The 18,837-nt window shown below is 54.4% G+C and overlaps 1 protein-coding gene across 2 annotated transcripts in view; it reads left to right on the top strand.

The window, feature by feature from the left end:
• Fstl4 (follistatin like 4) overlaps positions 1–18,837 on the top strand; it is a 368,201-nt gene that overhangs the window by 299,526 nt on the left and 49,838 nt on the right. The gene's annotated exons all lie outside the window — the stretch shown is intronic.

Below are 18,837 nucleotides of genomic sequence, written 5' to 3'. Positions count from 1 at the left end.
GAGAGGAGAGGAACCAAAGCGGGAATTAAAAGGTGGGGCTGTAGCCAATATCATCAGGATGGCAAAAGTGGAACTGGGTTTCCAGGGACACCTGAGGCTTACAAGTGCTACCAGAAGGTCTGAGTTCCCAGATTCTTCTCAGTGCGATATTGGGGGAGACGGTCACAGACCTGCCGCCACCTGGTCCCACAGGACGCCTCGGCAGTGTCGCCCCTAGTACTAATGCGGCACACTTGTTTACAGGCTAATAAAATCGGAAGGGTTATTATTCCTCTAAACTGCAAACATACCTGGGGTGCCCACTTAATGACTCTATAGAGTAAATTACTTTCGGATGACACTTCTTAATTGAATTGAACTAACAGCTTAGTAATATGTTGCAATGAGAAGACTATTAAGATGATTAAAAGATCTGAAAACTCTTGCAAAATTAAATGATTAAGCATAAGGCTAAGTGAATGACCACCCTTTGTGTATGAATCAGTTGGCCCCAGCCAACGACTGCGTAGCTAGACACACATCCCGGCCAGCCCTCGCGTGACTCCCTGCTCCTCGCGTGGACTCTCCGTCACCCTCTCCTCCCCCCCGACACAGTGAGTGGCTCTTGTGAGATCCACACCACGCTGGTGCTTCAGGAGTGTGAGTGTCACATGCACTGTCCCTCACCCCTGTGGCTGTGGGCCTCCAGGAATGGCCGGGTTCTCGGTCCTTGCTTTTCACTGAAGTGAGAGTCCAAAGGGCACAAATCCTAATTCTGGCTTTCGTTCTGATTGTAGGAATTGACTTTCCCACCTTCCTTGCAGGTTCCCCACTTCTTCCCCTGCCCGTTTTCCCACTCATCTCCGCGTGTTCTTCTTTTTTCCTTGGAATGATCCAACAAATTGTTTCTGCAAGCCTGGGAATAGAACCCTAGGTGTCACATGTGCTAGGCAAACGCTCTACCACTGAGCTACTCTCAGCCCGAGAAGGTCTGGATTCTAAAGCACCGTGGCTTCTGCTGGCTGTTGTTTGCATAAAGGGAGATACGTCCTGTGTTCCTCACCTCACCCCGCCACCGGCCACCAGCTAGCTCCATGGAAGTGTCTTTTGTGTGACCTAGAAAACTGATTGACTTCCTCACCTGCCCAGAGAGCTCACCTGTATTTCCTTTCTGATCCTACACATCTTTCATGCCCAAGTCGCGGTCATAATTAGTTACATAAAAATTCAGAATATGAGTCAGGCTGTTATTAGGAAACATGAAAACAGTGAAAAGTTTTGTTTCACTCTGAAATAAAAACTCTCAAGATGTCTGTTACAAAAAACAGAAGGGATTTTGTATCTCATTAAGGACAAAATTCAATTCAGAGCAGAATCTGACTTGCTAGACTTGATGCTGAATATATTAAAAAATAAAGAGGAAGCTGCTGTAGCAGGAAGTTTCTAGAGCAGATCTGTGCGCTGTGCTTGTTCCCAGCCTCCGCTGCCCTGGTGACCTCCTCCTGGCTGCCTCCCGAAGCCAAGAATCTTGTGCTTCCTAAAGCAGACAGGCAAGAAGCCTTCTCAAATGAAAATAGATTCCTCAAACTGAAACGCCTTTTGCAGCTCATCATGTCGGAAAAGAATACAGTGGAATTCCATTAAGCCATTGGCTCCCAAAGAATAAGTCAGCTTTCTGAAAGGTTGCAGATAAAGCACGCCAATTATCTGAATGGCTTAGTGTAATCACCTCCCAAGGCACTAGATTCATCTTCCCCAATTTGGCAAATTCAGAGCCATACAAAGGAATGGCATTCCCACAGTTACCTGGGAGACCGAGAAAGCTCTCCCAGGCTGGCACACACAGGTGGGGTGTCCTCCCTCCACACCACTGAACCCCATCTGGCTCCGCCCAGACCTGGAAGCTGAGCTTATGAAGCAGGTCTAATTGGACTGTAAATTAGCACATGCCCTCCCCTCAGATAACCAAAGTCTTGAGCTCCAGGGAAGGCAATGACCATCCTGAAGACCTGGCCCATCAGGAATTACTAAATTTATCCTGTCGAGATAGCACAGGCGGTCATGACTGCTGTGTTAGCTTTCTGTCACTGTGAAAAACGCTTGAGGGGAAAATCATCTTGAAGGAAAGGTTTCTTTCAGCTCATGGTTTCAGAGGTTTAGTTCACGATCGCACAGCCCTGTCGCTTTGGACCCGTGGCAGCAGGGTACATCATGGCGGAAGTGCATGGGGGAAGAAATGTGTTTACTTCAAGGTGGCCAGGAAGCAAACAGAAAGAGGGGGGGTCCCAATGTCCCCTCCAAGGGTGCACCCTCAGAGACCAAAGCTCCTTGCATTACTTCCCACTTACTGGGCTTCGCACCACCCCCCCACAGCTTCACAGGCCAGTCACCAAGCCTTTAACATAGAAGGGGACATTTAGCATCCAAACCCAGTTCTAGGCCTTAGGGACTGGGGCAGGGGTTAGGGGCAGCCACGTGGGAGAGATCGAGGTGGAGGTGGCCTGTCCTTCACATATGGCATTCCCCACTTTGCTCCGGGGCAAAAGTGCTGAAAACATTAATTTGTCAAAACTCTGAAAGCAGTAGGCTGAGGCCAACAAGGAGAGGCCCATCAAGGCTTTGTCACCAGAGGAGGTGGACAGCCCAGTGTCCTGTCAAATTTAGTCCAAAATGTGTTTTGCCATGGTCGTAACTATGCCTGACAGTCCTGCGCCATCTCAGGAATAGAGCACTAATACATTCCGTGGCACAGTCGTCTCATGGGGAGGATGGAGTCCAGGTGCCCCGTGACAGGGAGAATAATGACACAACACAACAGGACATTTTTGAGGTGTTAATGCACGCTCCCCGCAACTTAATTTTATTTTTTTTCCTTATTGGCTTTTTTATGACATTTCACACTCCTACAGCCTCAATAGCTAGATTGGCATCGTAAAAATGACAGCACGGTGATTTAGGGAGGAGAGTCCATCAGAACGAAATGGAGGGTGTGCTTTCAAAGTATCCGTTTAGCGCCTCTTACCTGAGGTCAATGTTCATTTTCAATATATCATTAAGGCATCCTGTTAAATCGCTCGGAGAGTGGCTGTGCTCTTCTTCCTGTCTCCGTGTTGGATTAGGGAGATAATGAGGCGCAACCCAGCAGGAAGGGCCATGGTACACACTCGGGTTTTATGGAGTATGAGGCTACCCAGAAGGCTGACCTGAATTAAAGACCTGGAGAGGGGAGGACAGAGAAAAAAGCAGGTGTGCGGGCACGGAGGTTTCCGTCTGAAAGTTGGTAGTCAGCGATGGACGCCCTCAAATTCCAGACCTCCTCTCTCCATCAGCTTAACAAGCTCAGCATTCCCCAAACCAATGTCATGAGAGTCTGAGCTAAGTCTGCCCTGCAGCCGGCAGCCCAGTGCAATGAGAGAGGACACGCTGACCGCCTCCAGAGCTCTCCAGAGCTCAGAGTCAGCTCAAAGGCAAACAAGATTAATAGGTCCAGCAGACTTTGCATAGAGAGGGCAAAGGGGTAGGACCCGGGCAGCAGGCAGAAATCAGCATGAATTTGTTGTTGTTTTGAGGTATCGGGACCACATGCTAAGCAAATGTTCTTCCGCCAGGCTATGCCCCTGGCCCTAGAAACATGAATTTTTAAGAACTCATCCCTGCCTGGTCGCTATGAGACTGCAGTAGTGCTTCCGAGGGCTTCTTTTCCATTTCTTTTTAAAGTAATATCTGTTACTTCAAAGTAATATGTGCTAATTTTATACAATTGCGTGTAAGAAGCTGCAAGATAACCAAATCCCACGGCCCACGCCTCTTCAGGCCTGAAGGCAACTCCACAGATCATTTGCATTCCTTCCTGCATGTATAAATACCCACATAGGTATTTCTGTGAGCCGGGATCAGAATCTACTCACTGTTTTGAAGTTTGCTTTTCTTACTTAAATCTGTATCAAGCCAGTACAGATAGGGTTGCTCAGCTCTTGCCAGTGTTTATGTGATACCTTGTACGGGGCCAAAGCATAATGTAGTTAGCCAATCCCCTGGTAGTGGGCCCTTGGGTTATTTAATTTTTCACTACCACAAATTATAGTTCACTTGCTATCATTGGTCAAAGATATCTTTGCTCATTTGGGAAAATCAAAAGAGGCTTCTATGATTTTGCAAGTACCCGGCAATTCCTCCAAAAGGACAGGCTTTCACCTCTGTGTCTCATGACTTCCAAGGTTGGGGAAAATCCCGTCTTCTCCTCCTTCAGTCAGGTGAACAGAGAGGCCTGAGGTTTGCACTTGGAATTGGCCCTGGGGGAAACTAAACCGAGGCAAATGAGCCTCTACTCTCTCCCATTTGATGTGCAAAAGCCTCAGAACTTCCCGGGTGAGCCCCAGCCCAGCTTCTCAAATGACTCTCATGCCAGGAGGTAGCAGCTTGCCTTACCCAGAAGAGAGGCACCAAGAGAGAAAACTTCAAAGCTGGCATAAAATTCTCTACCATAGCCACGAGTGGTGGTGTACACCTGTAATCCCAGCACTCAGGAGGCTGAGGCAGGAGGATCATTGTGTGTTTGAGACCAGCCTCGGTTATAAGAGCCCAAGACCAGCCTGAACTGCATAGCAAGACCCTAATCTCAAAAGAAACATTCTCCACTATGTGGAATGGGGAGGCACAACCTTGACCAGCTCTGTGTCTAACACCCAAAGCTGCCTGGACTGTGGCTTGATGAGCTTCGAGCTTGGGTCACAGCAGAGGAAGCTCCCAGGAGGAGGGAACCGGCCTCATTGGTGGGTGGTGCTAGTTCCGAGGCCCGTGTTGTGGGTCTGCCAGCTCTGCCCTGATTGCCTGGTTACCCCAGGGTCTCAGAGCAAAGCCACCTTTAACACACAAGGGAGATAATCAGTTGGTTTTTTTAGGAACTACTACATTTGATCCGAGTCCATTGGTTCTCACATTTTTGTTTAACTGTGACCATGGGTAGAGGGCTGCTACTAGAAAAAAAAGCAAATCCTCCCCCAGGTCCGTGCAGACCTAGCTCCTCTGCCTTCCTGCGCTCTCCTGCTCAGCCCGAGTGCCCCTCAGACACCTGCTCAACACCGCCTGTGGGAAGTGGTCATCACAGTGGGCGCCCTGTCACCCCACTGCCACGGGGGTAACAGACTGACAGAGCTGCCCGTGCCCTCCAGATTGCACAAACCAATACAGTTACTTTAAAAAACAGCTTGTGATTAGGGGGGTTGCAAATTCAAGCTCAGCCTGGACAACTAGCAAGAACCTGTCTGAAAAACAAACAGATGGGTGGACAGAGAGGTCGACAGGAGAGACTAGGAACGCAGCTGGTGGCAAAGGCCTTAGGTTTAGTCTCCTGCACAAAAAACCTCAGAGGCTCAACTTAGCATTGCCAGGTTTTCATTTACACCCCGAAATACCAAACAAAGCGAATGATTCTGAAAGCATGAGCCAGACCTCTGCCCACCCGGGAACAGCTCGGTTGCTAGACTCCCCATGTTCACACGCAGGGGCCCCGTTCCTGGTCCCTGCCGTTCTGCATGCTCAGAGCCATGGGCAGTCCTGGGAGGACTCACGATGCCCAGTAAGTGAGGAAGTGCAGTGCTATGGCCACACATTGAGGGACCCATGGGCTTGGCAGCCCTGAGGCCACCGTGCTGGACAGCCAGCGGGCCCTCACTCTTATTGAGGGCTGAGATACCTCACAGTGGACCTGGGCTCAGGACAGCATGGGCAGGACTTGTGGGGCTGCTTCCAGACTGCAGGGAGAATATGCTCAGGCTGGAGTCCCATGAGCGTCGCCTGGGGTGTGGCCGGGAGGCAATGTGTGCTGTCCCAGCTGCTCACCACGGCAAGGCAAAGCACTCTCAGTGTGCCCAGCCCTCCGTGCTGGTCACCTGAGCTCAGCCATAGCCTTGCCACCTCTAGCTAAGCAACCCCCAGTGTTCCCTCCACCCTGCAGGGTAACCCCAAGCACTGGGGGAATGGGCTGAGGAACCTCCTCCTCTAACACCTGCACACAGGGGCCTGGAGGACCTGACAAGCCACGATACATGCAGCCCACTCCCCACCAGCCCAAGCTCCTAGCTTTTCCTCTGCCCTTCCTGTGCCCTCTTCCTCCTCACTGTGTTTGTCAGGGTTGGCTCAGTCCGAGGTGCCCAGAGGCAGCAGGAAACCAGGCAGAGACAGTTGCTGCCTCATTCAGCCCTACCCACGTGTACCCACTACCCCAGCGCACCCAACGAAGTGCTCTTTTCTCAGCCGATGCCACCTTGTGTGGGGTGCCACCCACCTGGTCCCTCCAGGGCCCAGCACAGGAGAGGTGAGGGGTTTCCAGGTGTAAAGGTGAGTGTCCAGGACGTGGGCCTGGAGGCAGAAGCCTTGGAGCCTTGGAGCCTTGGAGCAGCTCTGGCCTGCACCTTGGGGAGTGCGAGAGGCGGAAGTAGGGAAGCAGGAGAGGAGCAGACCCAGGGAGCAAGCGGCAAGAGGCGGAAGGAGCCAGGAGCAGGCGGGACTGCGTCCAGGAGAGGGGAAGCAGCAGGGGAGGGTGAGGTGAGGGATGAGTCACCCAGGGCGGGGCTGCAGCAGAGCCCAGGACTGCTCCAGCTGGAGCAGGCAGATGCCAGGGCTCAGGCTGGCACAGGCTTTTCAGGCCACATGGTGAGTGGCTCCCAGCAGGACTCATTCTGTAGGCTGAGGGTGTGGTAGCACTGCTTTCCAACCACACCCTCGCTTATTTGTTTAAGCAGGAGTGATTTGCTGGGTTCCAGGACACAGTTCTGCTCCTGTGAACAGCAGCAGCCGGCGGTCACCAGTGACTTCCAGCGCTTCACAGGATACCGTGCGGCCCACAGCATCTGCGGAGCTGGGGCAGGCGAGGTCTCTGAGTCAGCTCACTTCTCCCACCAGACTCCTGCCGGCCTCTGTCCACTGAGCCTCTCTCCGCTGGCCAGTTCCCCGGAGACCTCGCCTTCCCAGTGAGCCAGAGTAGACAGCAACGGAAGGCTGACGGGGGCCTCTGGGCACAGACTGGGTGAGAGAGAGGGGCGCAGAAAGATCGCCTCTCGGGGCGGCCCAGGCAGTCAGATGTCAGACAGATGAAGCATGGTACTGGGGTGAGAGTGGGGTCTCAGGATAGGGCAGGATAGCAGGTGGTGCAGGTGGCAGGGTGCCCGAATGGGGTGATGCTGTGGTAGTTTATAAAGCAGCAGCAGACTCAGCCACGCTCCCCTGGGGCCGGGAGAATAATCCCCACATTTGAGGCCTTGATCCTGAGCCAGAGCCTGTGTCTACAATGTGCGGAAAGACAACAGAGCACGGCCAGACACAACCTGCAGGTCCCCAGCTCTGGAGAGCATCCCTGCCGAGGCCTCCTGCTGCTCAGCTGCTGGGGTGGGGGGCGGGCAGGACCCCTGCAGCTCTCCTGGCCCCAGGAGACTGTTCAGTTCTGACATCAATGGTTTCCAGCACCACATCCAGGACCAAGCAGCGTCCTGTTGCCAGGATGCGTAAACCATGCCAGAGACATTGCAGACAGCACACAGCCCCAGGGGCTGCTGAACCCGAAATCCAGCCGGGGCATCTGTCCTGCCACTGTCCTCTCTGGGCCTCTGTTTTCCTGCCCTCCAAATGGGGGACATCCATCTGAGGACTGATGACAAGCCCTGCAGGGGTGCTGGATGGCCCGCCTGCTGCGCCCTCCCCATTGCAAGCCTGGGAGCCCACCCTCCAGATAATTTTCTGAAATGTTAGTATCATCCCTACTGATGTGATGGTGGAACTGCTCTGTTTTTGTGGCTCTGTTCCAGACAGGTGCCCTCACGGAGTCCAGGCCAGTTGATACTAGCTTCACTCTCAGAGGCAGGTGGGCTCAGGCAGGGCTTGCACAGGGGCGATTTCCCCCAGCTTCCCCGGTGTGAGCCATAGGCCGAGGCAGCCAGGCACACTGGCGTAATCCTGAGCCGCTCTCAAGGGCTACCGACGTGAGGGTTGGGAAGTGAGGGGAGGGAAGCCCAGGACACCTTCAAAGCACGGCCAGGAGTGCAGTGTGACTCAAGCCAATGGCAGCCCAGGAGAAACGAGGCTAGAAATAAGGTGTCAGTGGGCCTTGAATGGCAGGCCAGGAGCTCACCACCTTCTAAGACAGAGGAGGGCAGCTGCCCTGTGGGAAGATTGCTGGGAAAACACTGCTGCCGTCCGAAGATAATGAGGTCCTGCCTGGGAACAGCCATGAAAAGAAAGGGGTGATTCTGAAGGGTGTGAGGGCGGCGGGGCTGTGATTGTAAAGCTGGGGAGAGGTGGATGCGATTTGGGCTCCTTCACCCCTAAAATGGACTGCTGACGCAGCCTCCCTCTGAAGGCGGGCACCACATCAGCGACTCCGAGAAGCAATCTGCCACGGGTCAAGATGTGACGATTTCCAAACTGACAGATGGCAGGGGAGTCTTTGAAGGGAAATGGGGGGCATCTTTCTTACCAAAACTTGTTCTTGGGTAAAGCATACATTACAGGGTTCTCTCTGAAAGATAAGTTAAAGAATCTACCTAAAATAAAGAGAGAGATAAATCTCCCTTGCAAGGAAAAGAGATTTATCACATCCCAATATTTTAAAACTTCATAGCCATGCATCTCGCCTGACATAGGAAAGGTCTCAGCAAAAGCAGAAGGATGGTGTCTGTGTCATAACTGTGATCTCGGGGCTATCTATCGCTCTTGGGAGGTCTCCCCTCCTCTGTTCAGCTGCCTGCATGGACACCTGGCTACTGTGAGGTGTGGCGGGGGCACCACCAAGCCAGTGTGTCTGCAGGACAGCGTGATGATCCACCTCAAAGCTCAGGGTGAGGAAGAGTACAGGGCCACCTCTGGCCTTCCGCAGGGAATCACCAAGGGGTTAATTAGGACAGAGCTCACTCAGTTCATGGGGATAAGCACTCGTGCCTAGGAAAATATTCCTCCAGCAGATAGAGATAGGTGCTGATTTTAGGGGTATACGGGTGACATTACTGGTAGGGCTGACATCGGGGTTATTAATGCTCTGCAGGGTGCTCGGTGGTCTCCGTCCACTTCCCACTGTGACAGCCAAGTCCTCATGGCCACCCACACCCGCCTTCTGTTACAAAGCTCCACGTCTCCGCCCATTAGAAGCCAGGTCTCCGGGATACAGGGTGCTCCCCACATGTACTCAAAGACTTTTTCTCAGGTTCCTCCTCCTGTCTTTTACATCATAAACTTCCCCTCTCTATTTGATGATTCCCAAAGGCTTCAAACACAACACCTCAAAGACAAACTAAGCAATCGTTCCCTGACCCTCCGCCTGCCCTCCCCATGGTTTAGCTCCCTTCACAAAACCCTAAGAGCCTTTTCTCTCCTCCGCCTTCTCCTCTTCCTTCTGTTCCTCCTCCACACCTCCTGCTTTCTTCGTTCTATCCAAAGACGGCTCTGTCCCCTGATACTCTAGTGATACATTACAGGTCCCAGACAGCCTCTGTGTTCCCAGACACAAGGTCCAATCTCGGTCCACACTGCCTGGAGATCGTGGCCCCACTGGACGGAGGTGAGACGCACTTCCCTCCTCCTCCCAGCTCTAAACATTGGTGGTCCCGGTCCCCAGCCCCTCTGCCCACTCCTTGCAGTCTCCATAAGGATCGCATTTGGGCCCATGGTTTTAAATATCATGTATTCACTGATGACTTCAAAGCTGAATCCCTAACCTGGACCACTCGCCAATCCTGGGCCCCTGACATACAGTCAAGCCCCACCCCACCCACTCTGTTTGCCACAGTCAAACAGAGTCACGGATTTTACTTGAATTACCTGCTCTTTCTCCTCTTGACTCCCAGTTAATGTGGTCCAGACCGACCCTGTTTTTCAGGCCAGAAACCTAGGGTTCATCCCTGATTCTTCCCCTTCACTCGGTCTCCCCATCCCATCCATCAAGAGATCTGCTCGTTCTCCCCTCAGCAGGTGCCCTTAGCACCGCAGTGCCCACTCTGTGCCTCAAGGCGCCCACACCTGGACCATAGCCTTCTGCCAGGCCCAGACACACGCCTTGCCAAGAAAACATCAAGAGACGTTGGCAGGGGCCTTGGGAACCTTTGGGGGACAGTTTGTACCCTCTCTCCCAGCTGAAGTGGGACCTAGATCTGTGTCTGGGGCTCCCCAGAAGTGGGCACCAAAGCAGCACCCTGAGGGCAGCACACCAGGAAGGGCCTGATAACACCCAGGACCACGGGGTTGACCTACCCAAAAGACCCTGGAGCCTTCTCCCTGCACAGATCATAGGTTTTCCTTTCCAGCCAGCCCCATCTCGTCAGGGTTTGCTGTTGACACAGCTAAAGATGTCTCAACCAGGGCACAGGTGGCCTTTGAAAGTCTCAGTCAGAGCACGTTAGCCTCCTGCCCAAAATCTTCTAAGGACTTCTCAGTAACTGGCCTAAGCCCCTCTCACCATTGCCCCATCGCTTGGCCTGTAACCCTGAGCCTCTCCTGCTGCTCGTTACTCTGACTCCTCTGTCCAGCAGAGAAGCCACAGAGGGGGCCCCCACTGTGGGAGGGCCCATCCTGCAGACAGCCAAACTGGTACTGAAATACCATAGCCTTCAGATGGCCTTAAGACCAGACCACCAGGGGGCGCCATGCAGCAAGGGCAGTGTCTGGACCTGGAGGTGCAGCCCATGGTACTTAGGAGCCAGGCTGCAAAGGGACTGAGAGCTTTCAGCAAGGTTTCATTAAAAGAATCGGGTATCAGGGCCTCTAAGGCCCAGCCCCACACCCCGTCAGGAGTGGTGCACTTGGGGACTGGAGTCAAAAACATGTAAACTGCTGTGGTGCACTCTGGGAACTAAAGTCAGAAACAGATGTAAACTGCTTTCCAAAATGGTCTGCTGATGCCTGTTTACAAAACACGGCCAGTCTCCAGAGGAGGCTGGATAATTAAACAGAAAGTGAGTTATATTTATTCATGTCGTTTCAAGACTCACTGGCTTCTCCCTTTTGCGCTTCTGCCCAGAGGCTCTGCTACAGGGTGGTAGAGGTGGGGTGAGGGACAAGGGGCGGGGGCCCCCTCCTGGCTTCTCTGCTGGACACACCCAGCCCCAGGAAATTGGAGAGGGGAATGGACACTTATCTATTCCTTTTTCCCTGAGGCCTCTTGTAACAAGAATGCCTTGAGGTTTAGAAATTCTCTTCAAATCCGATTGGCAGAGAAGACCAGACAGGGGCTATAATCCCCAGTTCACATCAGATGCCTCCGGAGGTTACCATATTGGCCAAGACAGTGGCCCCTCAAGCCTGTGGGGGTCCCAGGGCCCCTCCCAGCTTCCCTGGCCCTGGGAAGCCTACCTTTTGAAAGGGGACTGAGGGAAAAAAGAGTCCTCCTTCCTGACTGCCACCCCCATCAGCAGCTGTGACCTCTTTTTCCTCTCCTCCTTGACCACTGAGCTCCTGTGCTGGCCTGCTAGATGATCCTTCGCATCTGCACCTCTCCCCTAGCAATGCAGGTCCACACAAATGCCTCTGTGTTGACCATTTTGAGCTTTAGCGATCCGTTTAGCATGCAGATCAGATCACCTCCCTGCTAGACTCAGAATGCCTCCAGTCCCGCTCCAGCACCTTAAATTAAACCAGGCATCCTTGCTTTGGGCCTGCCCGCTCCACCTGGCCACTTCCTACTCCCCTGATGGCACCCAAGCCTCACGCCCCGCCTTGATCCCCACCCTTCAGCCACACTGGCTGGTCTTCCTCGGCCCCTGCCCTGCCTCAGCAGGTGTGCACTCGCTGTTTCCTCTGCCCCCATGTGCTCCCCGGTGCTGAGCCTGGCTGATACCCACAGATATCCACCGCCTCTCTGCCTGCATCTCAGCAGGCCCCCCTGCTGTTCTCTCTCAGGATTTGCTCTTGTAACTGTTCTCCCATTCTCCCCAGCCCACCTGAGCCCTCCCTCAGGCAGGGAGGCCGGCACTGGAGTGCTGGAGACAGGTGTGGGTGTGGTAATGAGCTCCCTGTACAGGAAGCGCTGGGGGATACGAGCAGAAGTTGCATCTCCTCTCTCCAAGGGGCTCCTCAGAGAATTCCCGACCTCTTGGCTTGGCCTCTCCGAGGTTCCTCCTCCATCTTGCTGCCAAATCTTCAGAGGAAGTGCATTAGGCTGTATTCCTTTTCTTTCCGAGGGGGTGTATTAGGTAATTATAACACCAGCTGCCGAGAAACCCTGAAATCTCAGCAGTGCACCACAGGAGAGGCTGATTTATCACCTTCCGCAGGTCCAGTGGGTCACATAGCTCTCCTCAAACGCCAGCCAGGAGTCTGTGCTGGCTGCTGTCACTAAATGCACAGGCACATCACCCTGGCAGGCAGGAGCCCCAGGGGGAAAGGGCTCTTCAGGGTTCTCCAGAGATACAGAAGCAATAAGCGATCTAGAGATGCCCACGTGTTTCTGTGGGCATCTCTACAGAGAGAGATGTGTTCTAAGGAATCGGGGCCACCACGATGCAGGCTGACAGGTCGCAAAAGCTGCAAAAGCTGCAGCTGGTAACCGGGAGAACCAGAAGGCGGCCCAGGAGAGCTGAGAGAATGAGTCCAGACTGAAAGCCAGCCCAGGAAAGCCAGTGTGGAGGCCGAGCAGTCAGCACAAGCTCCCTCTCCCACCCTCCTGCTCTCTTCAGGCCTTCAGCTGACCCGATGAGGCCCCCCTCGTTAGGGCCGTGTGCTTAGCAGAGGCTGGTGCAAAGCACGCCATGCCTCCATACCATGGTGCCCTGCTCAGCTCAGCTGCTCCCGGCCAATAAACCCTTTTGGCTTTTGGATGCATCCAGAGTAACCCTTCAATGAAACCTTGTGGGGTAGAACAGGTCAGATCCAGTCACGTGGCCCTGTCCTATCTCCAGGAGAGGCTGCAAAATGCTCTAATGCCTTCTCAAGAATTAGAAGATGGCCCGGCACTGGGGAGCACACGGTGCGGCAGCCTTGCTGGGAGGTAGACACTGGCTGTCCAGGGGCTCCAGATCCAACCTTAGAGGTTCGGACACATGTGGCGGATTCTGAGTCAGTAGCATGTAACTCCAGAAGGCAAAGCGCACACACACATGCACACACACACACATGCGTGTTCACACGTCAGTGAACAATTGGCAGTTGGGACACTTTCTGTCACTCGGTTACAATGAAGGGCGGGTTTCCAAAAACCAAAAAAGTTATTGGCCCAGAGCCTGGGGGGCCTTGCACCCCACCTCCCTTACTAATGAGGCAAGTGCTCCACCAGACTGGGGCAGCTGGAGGGCAGGACATGGATCTGCTTCTGCACCCACCCCGGGGTGCCCATCCCTGGGCACACAGAGGTCTCCAGTAGGGGCAGCTGCTCAGAAGCTGCACAGAAGCCGGGCTGTGAGCTCAGATCCTCAGGCAGGTCTTGGGTCTCTTTGCCAGCCCCACTTAACACACTGCCTGCCCTGCTGAGCCAGGTTAGCAGGCACGGGGTCTGCTTTGCTTGCCAGTGTTTCCCCCACGATACCCTGGCGCCCACTAGGTGCCCAGTAACTGTTGAATGAGCATTAATTACTTGCTTGCATGAAACTGCTTATTAAGTCCCTTCCGAGTGCAGGCATCGTGAGCGGTGCTGGGGATACAAAAGGGAGGAAACGGATCTGATCTTTGTGCAACTAACAAAGAGGTTTGTTTGCACCAGACGGCCCAACGTGGTGTAAGCTGTAATAAAGGTGGAAGTAACAGGAGCAGCATAAATCAGCTGAGCAATAGACTACCGGCGATCTGCAGGGACTGACTAGTAAGTTCACTGCCATCTCCAAAATGAGGCCGGCGAGGGGGACTGCGACCATAGTGGGGAAACTGAAACAGATAATGCATAAGGAAGCAGCAGCCTGGGGTGCCTGCTGCGGGGGGGGGGGGTGTCTGGCTTGTCCAGAGCCAGCTGAGCCAGCTGTGCAGACTAGCCGCACTTCGGCGCCCAGAGCATGTGCGCCAGAGCGCCGGGCTCTCCCGGAACCCATCCCCAGCTCCCCACCTGGTCTGAAAGGAGCCGGAAGTGGCCACTGTCTTGGGGAGCAAACAGAGGCAGAAAGCACACCCCCCCCCACCCCACCGAGCTGTACCAGCTAAAGCCGCCAGGTCCCGCTTGGTCAGCAGACATGGCGCACACACTCTGTCCCCACTCACCAAGCCCACGGTATGGCCCTGGTCCAGGAGCAAAACCATATCAGCTCAACAGTCAGTCACAGAAGTGTCACACCCTCCTCGGTGGCCCAGGGTCACATGGAGTTCATGCCAGGGAGGGCACATGCCAGGAGAAGCTGCAGCTCCAGTGCCCAGTCTGGGGTCACCCTGCTGCTTGCCCTAATTCTCCAGCTGGCCACTGAGCCTAGGTCTGCTTCTTCAAGGCTCTGTCAAAAATACTGATGTGCAGGCGGGTTGATTGAGCTTTTGACGGGGTCTTTTCAGCAAGAGCATCATTTGAAAAATGACAATGTCCAGGTAGGAACGTGTTCCATTAGTACCTCTCTGACATAAGAAAACTAACACTGACTTGACAAGAATTTTAAAAAATTTAATTTCTATTGTAACGAGGTACCAGAATCCTATTTGAGTGGGTGCGGATGGGTCTGCCAGCGTCTCATCGAGTTCAAGTCAGTGTGAGAAATAGCACCTGAGATTAAGGGAAAGCTGTAATGGGAACTGAAACCAATTCTCCACCAGCCAAAATTGTACGGCCTCGTGCTATCAGGAGGGATGCTTGTGAGCCTGCTTGCAGCAGCCCATTCGTTCCCTCCAGCCGCCCCTCCCAACCAAGTTCCAGGGTGCACGCAGCAGGGCAAGGACTAACCCTGGACCACCTCATGCTGCTGCTGTGGTCGGGGGCCCTAGAGAGGCACTGTGGCCTCAGGCCTACCTAGCATGTGTCAGCCACCAGACTGGCCAGCAGCCACTGCAGGACACAGCACCTGGTGGCTGTCCAGGGAGCCCACCTGACTTGACATCAGCACAGTGTAGACTCCACCTTCTTGTCTGGGGCTGGGTGGGGGCAGGAGGAAGCCCACTGATGCTGGAAGACGTGACTCCAGTTAGGAGGGTGTCCGGGCTAAGAGCACCTCCGCCCTCCAGTCCCCCTCCAGTTCCCTGTTCCCTGAGTGGCTTGCTGATGCCGCCTCTCCCAGCAGGAGCCTCGTCTCCCTGTGGGCACAAAGAGATCCCGAGGGTCTGCTCTGAACGCCAGCCCCTCCTGTGATCGCATCCTCAAACCCAGACCCACTGTTGCCTCTGGCCAAGCACTCTGGCTCTCCCCTCATTATGCTGAGTGACGCACTAATCTTACTGCTTGGTTCCCCAGAGCTCTAGAAACTTCCACTCACAGTGGCCAAAAACCCACCGATGTCCACCACCCTGGGAAGAGCCTCTTGCCGAGCCTACTCTGGCTGGTGCCCAGAGAGCTGCTTGCAACTCCCGTACCTTCCCCTCTGCTCCCAGCTCCCCAGCAGGGTGAGGGCCAGGCCTGGACTTAGCTGGTCCCCTGCCATACCACTGTGCCAGGGCAAGCATGAGGCTTGGAGAACTGTGACCCCTACACATGGCCTGAGCCCCAGCCCCTCATTCCTGGCCCTTCCCTATCACTGCACGAAGCACACCAGGACAGTGGGCTCCCTCCACTGGGCCTCACCGACACCACCTCCCATCCCTGAGAAAGCTGTTCCCATCACTCCCTGGGGATTCCAGGGCCAGTTCTGGGGGGGCGGGGATCGTGGTCCCCGCAGCATGATGTCACCTGTTACTGGATTGTGCATGTCACCAGGTTCCCAGATGCAGGAGTTGTGAAGGTGGGAGGAGACACAAGGGCCCGGTGTGGTTGGAGGGGTTGATCTGCCCGACACGATATTTCTGTCAGACATCTGACCCCATTCCAGCCACCCAGCCACCCTCACCCTGACCAGGCAAGATAATCTGCCTGGTGGGTTACAGAACAGAAAACAGGAACCATTCTGTTTTCCAGGGCTCTCAGGAAAGATTTGATCCCTTTCTTTGGCTTCCATTTGCAGAGATGATGTGCATATAAGGACTCCGAGTTACATCCTCAATCTTCAAAAAAAACTTTTTAATTTTGCTACTGGGTCTCACCAAGTCACTAAGCCAGGGATAAGCTTGAATTCAGGATCCTCCTGCCTCAGCTCCCCAAAATGCGGAGGCTCCAGGCATGTGATACCATGTCCCACTGCCACCATAGATCTCAGCCAGTGACACCGCTCAGGACCCAGGAGGCCGGCAGCCCCCTTCCCTTGCTCCCATTCCCCATTAGGGGAGCTGAGAGCATCCTCCTTTTTCTCTGGTCCTGTGCCCTTGGGCCCCAGCCGGTCACGCAGCCTCCTGTACTGCTCTCCCTGGCAGTCCTGGGCTCGGCCCTGTGGGGGAGGAGGCCGGCGGGGCAGGCTTGCGGTCCAGGAAAACGGGGCAGTAAGACTGGAGGGAGGGGGCGCTGCAGCCGTAACTCTCTTCCGAATTTTAAAGGGAGCCGGGGAATATTGACATGAATTAAATCCAATAAAACATTCATTTAATTAAACTTTAAATGATCCAAATATTTGCTCTTTGGTTAATATTTGTGTAGCTGACGGGAGCAGAATCACGATGGCGCTGTCAGTACTCACACATTCTAATTTCACACGGGTTTTTCCTGTGCAAAGCGTGTCTCTCCAAATGAAGGGGCAGGTGACAGGGATGTGCGGGGCCCCTCAAGGTGCTTGCTTCTTTGTGTTTAGTCTGTGCTCCAGCATCCTCCAGACCTACTTCTAAAACTGCTCTTCCTGATTTTCACAAGCACCCTGAGAGGCTGTGAGGTCCGTGAGGCCTGAAAGCCACTCCCTTCTGAGACGGGGTGGTCTGATGGCCAGGGAATCCAGGACCTCTGTGAAATAGAGGCTCCCCTTCTGTGGGACCCACCCCCCATGAGGGCGTGTGGCAGCCTGGGCAGAGGGACAGGGCACCATGTGCTGATGGCCTCTGATAGATGTGGTGCAGAGCTTTGGGGACCCCTGCCTGTGAAGCAGATCTTGTCCAAGGGCCACTCCCTGATGGCCCCATTGGTCTTTGCCTGACCATGCTGAGGCAGGGAAACCGCAGCTCCCTTTTGTAACTAACTTGGCTCCTGTGCAAGCCGCAAATCCAGGGGAGAACAGTGCGGCTCCATGCTCTCTCCTCGGAGAAAGATGGCCCAAGGTGACAGCTTTTCAGTCCACATAAGTGACCCCTGAGCATGATGCTTCTCCATGTGCCCAGCTGCTGCCCCACGCCCCAGATGCCCTCCAGGCTGGCCTTCTGGGGTCACTCACAGCTGAGCTCAGCCCTAGGCAAGCTGTTAGCCTGAGCCTGACGCTGTTCCCCGCCCAGGCCAGACCTCCTGTATGCCCCACCGCCTCGAGCAGCCCTCAGGGCCCAAGACCTCACTCTGGCACCCAGTGTAGTCCCTCGGCACCCAGTTGGCAGCTGTCAGGAGTAACGGGAGCTCCGGACACAGCTGGGTAGGGGCGCAGCACCCTTCTCGAGACCCAGCTCCCCTCACCTACAAACCCACTCTCCCTTCTCATGCCCAGAATCCCCTGGGACAAGAGGGGACAGCCATGTCCCTGGCTGGTTCCAGAGCATGAAGCCTCGTAGCCACCCAACAAGGACAGATCCTCCCCTGCACTCTCCAAGGCTGGGTTTGGAGTCCTGCGGGCCCCAAATTATGGAGGGAGCTAAATGATTTCCACCATTGCATCCCTCCCACTGAAGCCTGGGAGTTACCACCAGGAGCAGCAAGCTTGCGACTCAGAGGTAGGAAGGCCACAGGCAGGACGTGATTTAAGAGGGAACTTGAAGTCTGTCGCTTTAATGTCTGTGAAACGTTATGCCAGCTGCATCTGCATCCATCACTTGGCGCTGAACTTGGCTCTGTCACCCGGGGTCGAATCTTCCCGGTGCGGGATCGCCCAGGCCTCTGGCTCCTGCATTCCCACCTTTCCTGTTGCTCACTCACCCACCCCCAATGCTGAGGAAGCAGCGAGTGTGCATCCTGCTCCCTGCGGGGGCCCGGGGCGGGGCCACTGGGTGCTGGTAGGTGAGGGAGAGGGGTGGCTGTTCTGCACCCGAACTGAGGTGCCCGTTGTCTCCTGCCCTCGCCTGCGGCCCCCAGGCTGGCAGGAGAATCCATGTCCAGATGTGCAGCCTGGGGGTTCCGCTGCCTACTCACAGCTCAGGGGGCTCCCGGCGCTGTGCTTTGTCCCAGAGTCTGTAGTACACAGCCAGGGACCGTACCCCCACAGATTAGGGGTGATCAGGGCTCCCAGCACACAATGAGACCCCCGCAGCCAGCCTGCCTGCTTCAGTTCATGTGACCTGGCTGCTGCCCCAATCTCTAAGTGGGCAGATTTGGGAGGGAGGGGGTGCTGATGACTGTTTGAGCAGCCTGAATTTGGTGAATTTTTTCATGAATCCCAGGAATTCAAAAAGCCTGTAGTGGCCAGGAAGTATTTTAGTCCATGCCCATTTGCCTAAAGAATGATTCATTTTTAATACCGATTATCGAGTATGAAATGGCAAGGATTCATAACTCGGTCAGCCTGAAGTACACTTCAAAAAATTAAAGGCCACAGTGCATGGTCACAGAACGGAAATCCAGCTCCGAGTTCAATGAAATCTCCCGACAGAAATAAACCTTCAAAGGTCACCCAGTTCATTCCCCAGACTACAGACAGTGCGACCTTTGAAATTGCCCCCAGGTGGAGGAGATACCTGTCGGCTCACCCAGCAGACCTTGACTGCACTTAACAGGGCTCTGACTTCATTAGCCTGGGAGCTGGGAGACCGGCACACCCCTGGTCTCCCTGT

This window comes from Cavia porcellus, unplaced genomic scaffold, assembly GCF_034190915.1.
Source record: "Cavia porcellus strain 051 isolate PalLab524CR breed Dunkin Hartley unplaced genomic scaffold, mCavPor4.1 scaffold_19, whole genome shotgun sequence".
NCBI lineage: Eukaryota > Metazoa > Chordata > Mammalia > Rodentia > Caviidae > Cavia > Cavia porcellus.
Note: the sequence above shows the minus strand (reverse complement) of the source record. Positions and strands in the feature narration are given on the sequence as shown.